Source organism: Brachycentrus maculatus, unplaced genomic scaffold (genome assembly GCF_059751285.1).
Source record: "Brachycentrus maculatus isolate JH-2025_06_01 unplaced genomic scaffold, ASM5975128v1 h1tg000001l, whole genome shotgun sequence".
Lineage (NCBI taxonomy): Eukaryota > Metazoa > Arthropoda > Insecta > Trichoptera > Brachycentridae > Brachycentrus > Brachycentrus maculatus.
Genome location: NW_028280756.1, coordinates 107915 through 114609, shown reverse-complemented (window position 1 = coordinate 114609; position 6695 = coordinate 107915). Strand labels below are relative to the sequence as shown.

At 36.5% G+C, this 6695-nt stretch overlaps 1 pseudogene across 1 annotated transcript; it reads right to left on the bottom strand.

The window, feature by feature from the left end:
* Positions 1-378: 378 nt before the first annotated feature.
* LOC148314064 (toll-like receptor Tollo pseudogene) lies at positions 379-6218 on the bottom strand (annotated as a pseudogene). The gene has a single exon (XR_015838408.1). The product of XR_015838408.1 is annotated as a toll-like receptor Tollo pseudogene (transcript).
* Positions 6219-6695: the final 477 nt, after the last annotated feature.

Below are 6695 nucleotides of genomic sequence, written 5' to 3'. Positions count from 1 at the left end.
CTATGGTTAGGTCAATTTATGGCCTAGGATTCTAACCGAGCGAAAATAATTTCCTGTAGTTTGAGAAATGTTCAGACATTTTAACATACATGCGAACTCTTCCTTTTATATCTGCTTGTAGTTTAGAGTAGCCACCAAAACTTTATAAACATCATAAGTAGATGAAAAGAGAGCGTATTTATTATCTTATTATTTCAGATTACATATACTTATAGAGTAGTAAGTAAAATTTGTCGTCCATCGGATTTTTTAATTTTAAAAAAATATACATATCAGTACCTATCGTCAGATATTTATTTTTATATGCATATTTAAATAAAATGTGGTTTTAAAATAGACAATGTATAGTTAAAACAAAATAAATAAAGAAAAAATATATTGCTTCAGTTCAATTTTATTCAGTATTAAACCAACCGTTACTTACAATTTTATTTTAAGAATATACAATGGTAAATGATCAACATTTGACTAGTTTTTTTATGATAAATACATTTTTGGTTCCAACAAATATACATAAGGTAGGATAGTTACATACTCATCAAATAAAATTAAATATTATTATATGTACAAATTATTTTAATCACGTTTTACATTTGCATTTCATTAATTTTAATAATTTACAATAAAAATCATATTATAAACTCAAACATTACAAGTCTTTGTTACAGTCCATCTTATAGTAAATAGTTACACCTTTTTGGCTATAGGCACCTACTTTTATATGTACTTATACTTTTTTAAATATTCATTATTTTTGAGATTTTTTTATTGTGCCAAACACTAGAAAATTGGTTTGAGAATTAACCAAATAAAATCATTTGAAAAAAAAAACAATAGTTAAATTGCAGAAATATGTAATACGTACTAACATTATTTCTTTCTCAAATGATTTTATTTTATATAAAGTAAATATTTAATATCTTTGAAGATATGAAACATAAATAATAATAAAACAACACATCTAACTGTTATCGTCGTATAAATGTATCAAAATGTTGTAGGATTCAAATAAACATTAAGAGGTATTTAGAAGACATTTTAACTCTTTAATTTTTTTAAGTATGTTAAAGATTTTTTGGAGTTAACGTGAGAAAATTCCATGGAGCTTACAAGTTTTATTTTTGTACGAATCATATACACTTCTGCATTTTTTATATGGTCAATAGTAAAAAAATTGCGAATTTAGCGTGACCACCAATTCTTATGATAAGTTTATAATATTTTTAAATGTATGAATTATATATCACAATGCAATACTTTATTTATTTTAAAACGGTTGATGTGATTTTAAAATTACATATTTTTTTATCAGTACCAATTACAAATTTAAGCTATAAAATACACAAATATATACCTACATACATATTGAGAGATTGTTTAATACGAACATACACCATATATTATATTTACAGAATACAAAGACATCACTTCTTCAAGTATTATTACGTTAGGTATTAAACATATACCATTCATTTTATAGTACAATATTCTCACTTTTATTTGTGTTATTTATTTACACACGTTAAATATGAAGAAAAAAAAACAATATACTCGCATATCCTAAAAAAATTTAAAGGACAGTACAATCGATTGATTATTATCAATCAATGATTACTTATGTAAAACAGTCATAACTATCATAACTAACAATAGCGCAACATTATACATATGTCATTTATTATAATACACAAATTCATGTTTGTCGTTCGCATAAAATTAAAATAATGTAATTTAAACTAGACCATTTTTTTAAAAAGCCAGGAAAGCGTAGTTTTTCGTGGTACGGTATATTATAAGGGAAGTTCTAGAATGACGTCAGCGGTGACAAGTCCGGTAGACTGTCAGGGTCGGGTAGGGTGGGTGAGATGGGCGGGAAGCTTGTGGTGATGGGCGGCCGGGTGGGACAGGTGGGCGGGACGCGGCTGCAAGTAGCCTTGCTCGTCCAGAGGAGTTCTGCGCGCCCTCTCGTAGCAGTGCGTGTCGATGGACACGTAACTGTGGTTCAGGGCATCCTCGAACTGCTGACTGGCCTGCGTGGTGTTAGTCAGCAGCGAGGAGTCGTCCCCCGCGGCGGGCGGGGGGCCTGCGGCGGGCTGCGGGGGAAGGGCCGCGTACTTGTACCACTGGTCCAAGGACGTGGGAGAGGCGGTGTATCTGGACACACTCCTTCTTCCGTTGGGTAACATTTGATTATTAGTTTTGGAAGGACTCTTGTTCCACTGAAGATTCGCTATGTCCGGCATAGCGAATCGAATCTTCTCCCAAAAACGTTTTTCCGCCCAAAATATAACCGTACAATTCTTAAAGAAGGATTGCAGGTCGATATCCAAATTGAGAGCACTCACGTCGGTCGTTAAAATAAAAACTACTTTGTGCCGTCGGAGAGACGGATCGATGGATTCTATCGCGGTTTTCATGGCTTTTTTAAAATTTGGCTTGGACCATTCATTTTGTAAGAAACTAAAAGAAACGACTAAAATTAAACGTTTAGAAGCCTCTGTGGCATTAACAAAAGTATCGGTTAAATAATTCTCCGACGAAATTTGTAGATCTCTGTAATGTAAGCACATCGAATAACCCGATTGTTCTAACTCGGGCGATATCACGCGAGACACAAAATCATCATCCAGTACACTGTAAATCATATACCCATCGTACATTCTGTCTTTGTCTAATTCGCAATCACTGATGGAATGGCTTTTGAAGATCCTCACACCGTACTTAGAGTGAGCCCATAGACGAACATCTTGACGGAATGAAAAAATCAACGCTCCCAACAAACATATCAATATGACTGCGATCAAAATAATCGACAGTAAAGGCACGAAATTGATTCCAGTGTCAGTTTCCTGAAAGGCGAACGGTTGGTTTTCCGATGAAACTACACTCACTTGCATGTGTTCCAGGCATTTAGCTGCTGCGTCGAAAATTGTCAAGTTATTGGATCGAATAGATTCATTTGCACAAAACATGTCGTTCATATTTTCACTATTTTTAGTAAGCCACTTTTCTAATTCAAATATGCTATCACAACTACATGTCCATAAATTTCCTTCGAGATAAATATGGCTCAAACTTGAAGATGTTAGAAATTTGGGATTGAAATCTTTTATTTTGTTATATTCCAAATGTAGGGACTTTAATGATGCCAGCGATATAAAGGTTTTATTGTCAACATAAGTTATGGCATTATGGTTTAAATACAATTCCTTGAGATGTTTTGTTTGGTTAAATTCGTGTCCCTTTAGCTCTGATAAATGGTTATTTTCCAAATGCAACGTTTTCAACGAATAAAGGCCATTGAATGTTCCATTCTCAATAGAGACAATATTACTACTGTTGAGGTGTAAGATACTGAGTTTCTTTTTTCCAATAAATATATGGTTGTCTAAAGTACCAAGATTGTTCCCATCCAAATATATTTCAGTGGCATCCATCGGCATTTTCTCTGGAATACTATCATAATCAGCATTTGAGCAGTCAACTACATTGGAGCTCCAACTACTATCGTGAAAACAAGAACATCGGTTGGGACAAGTCATTTTACAATCGCAAGCTTCGTACTCGCAACATGAACATTGAGACGAACAATGACTCTCGTACGGACAAAGAAATTGCGAAGCGGGAAGATCTAGAAGGGGCGCAGATTGTTTACTTCCATGTACCAATTGGCAGGTCACATCTTCCAAATCCATGAAAAGTGGAGAAGTGCGAAGGTGATTCCATTGATTTATTTTCTGCAACCAACCCATAGTGCAATCGCAGAAGAAAGGATTATCGCTTATATAAAACTGAGGAATATCCCGGTTTCTCGGTATTGGTGGTAAATTGAACGCGCTCAGTTCGATTGTTGTCATTTTATTTCCATTTAGAACAACTTTTTTCAGATGACTTTTCCTTGAAAATGTTCCTGGTTTCAACGTAATAATATTGTTATGATTGAGAAAAAATATCTCTATGTTGTCAGGTACGGAGAGCTCGTTTATTTCTGTAATGGAGTTAAAGCTGACATCCAATGTTTGTATATTAGATGCACTGACATTAAAGTAATTTTCCAATTTGCTTATATTGTTTTTATGTATATCTAGCCACTCCAGGTTATCTGGTAAATGACTATAGTCGAACCACGCTAACTTGTTATCGGAGATGTTTAGCCAGCCGAGAGAGTGTAAATTATTAAAAACACCTCTTATGTCGGACAGTTTATTTCCATCTAATCTGATAGCTCGCAGTGTAGGGTTTGAATCAAAGGCACCTCTGTCTATGTGTTGAATATTATTAGAAGCCAAATTCAAAACTTGCAGTAGGGGCAAAGTTACAAAAGCATCTTTGGTTATATTCACAATACAATTATCAACTAAACGGAGACCGTATAACTCCTCTAGACCTTCGAACGAGGCATTGTTCACGTAACTAATGTTATTTTTGCCAATATCAAGAGCTTTCAGAAATCTCAGTTTCTTTATGGAATCAGGAATTTCTCCTAAATGATTGTCATTCAATGCCAAGTCTTGTAGGTATGTTATATTTTCGAAGGACTTTGAGTGAATGCTTTCGATATTATTTTTATCTAAATAAAGTTGACTTAGTTTATAAAGATTTGAGAAGTGGAATTGATCGATATGTTTCAATTTATTTTGCGAGAGATTTAACACATGGAGATCTTTCAAATCTACAAATGCACCTGTGCTTATTATCTCAATTTCATTGTTTTCCAAATTCAAAGATTTTAATTTTGTTAAATCTTGAAATATTTTCGGATCCAATCTGGTTAATTTATTAAACGAAAGGTTTAATATTTCCAAACGTACGATTCCAGCGAACGTATCTCTGTTAACCCATTCATTGGAAAGTTTATTTCGAGACAAATCTAACACTCGCAGCTGGTCCAATCCTTCGAGAAGTCCAGGTCCCAATACTCCCAGAGAGTTATTCGAGAGCAGAATCTGCCTTATCTCTCGAGACGACTGGAATAGTTCGGGGGGGAGTGCTACTAACTTGTTACTGGACATATTCAACCTTTTCAGGGCGGTCAATCCGACAAATGCCCTATCCCCTATTTCTACAATCGCATTTTCTTGCAAATTCAGAACTTCCAGAGTTCTCAAACTAAAGAGTCCATTGTCCGCGAGAGATACGATGTTGTTGTAGGAAACGTCCAAAACATCGAGACCCGTATTGCAAGACTTCCCCGGTGCCATAGGTCCTTTTCCCCAATCGGAAAATCCAATTTCCGATATATCTTGGAGGCGATTGTTGGTTAAGTTCAAAGATTTCAAGCTAAATAAGGGACAAAACACTTCCGACGGAAGAGTCCATATGTTGTTGTCGCCGAGATCCAAGTGCCGGAGCTCGGTGAGTCCCCTGAAGCTCTCGGCGTGCAGCTCCATGGTCATGGCCGACCAATCGTTGTTGTAGCTGCGAAGAGTGAGACTCGCGAGATCGCGCAAGGGAGATAGAACCATGGCAGGCACATACCGAAACTTGCAGGACTCAACGCGGAGGTCTCGGAGTCTCCGGAGCTGCGACAGAGATGCCAGCTGCAGAGAGCTCTCGAAGAACATGACATCCGTGCAAGCGAGCTTCAAGGAGTCCACACGGCGAGCCTGCTGGGTCGTGAGGTTGGCCAGCAGCCCGTCCATGGCGGCCGCCGTGCGCACGCTGCAGGCCAGCTCCACGCTCACCTCCTGGCGGGCGGGGGCGGGCAGCGAGCGCTGCCAGCGGCACGAGAGGGGCGCCGCCCCCAGCCCGCCCACCCCGCCTTCTTCCCCCGTCAACACTCCGTTCGCTCCCAGTATCAACAACGCGTAAACCGTCAACAATTCGACGCCCATTTTTATATTTGCGATTTCGCGGGAATATCTTTACTATCATAAATATGTACACATTTCATTTAAGTCTATAGACGCCGACACTTTATTAACTTTTTTAATTTCTTCTCGTCGAATTAAGAAATACTCACAAACGTTATTTATCGGTCGAGTCGTGCGACAACTCGCAGTCCAAATCACTCACTTCGAACATCACATCTGTTCACAATACAAAGCGACAACTTTTCGTTTACACTACTGGCGAGGTACGATCTTAGGTAGGATCGAGAGAGATCTCCCTACGGCGATACTAAAAGTTTCGAAAAGTAGGCTCGGCTGTGTGCCGGCGCGTATTGGAACTAATGTTTAGGAGTTGCGACAGTAGAAAAAGAGATAACTGGCAGCGCAACCTCTCCCCGGAGCAACACAACGATAACTGACCTGGCGTAAGACTGAATGGGCCCGAGTGGGCCCCCCCTCCGCCAACCCACGACTTCCCCCGCCACACCCCCACCCCGCCGATAGATAATGCGGTTACCTCATCCCTCACAGATGTCACCCTATACAAATAATAACTACAAATTTGTTTTAAATGGAGATAAATACATACGTGTAAGTTCTTTTTATAAATTATTTATTTTTATTTTTTAATCATTTACTTTTTACCCCATATAGTAAGACTTGGCAATCTTACGTTTATAATATATAAATATATATATATATATATATATATATATATATATATATATATATATATATATATATATATATATATATATATATATATATATATATATATATATATATATATATATATATATATATATATATATATATATATATATATATATATATATATATATATATATATATATATATATATAT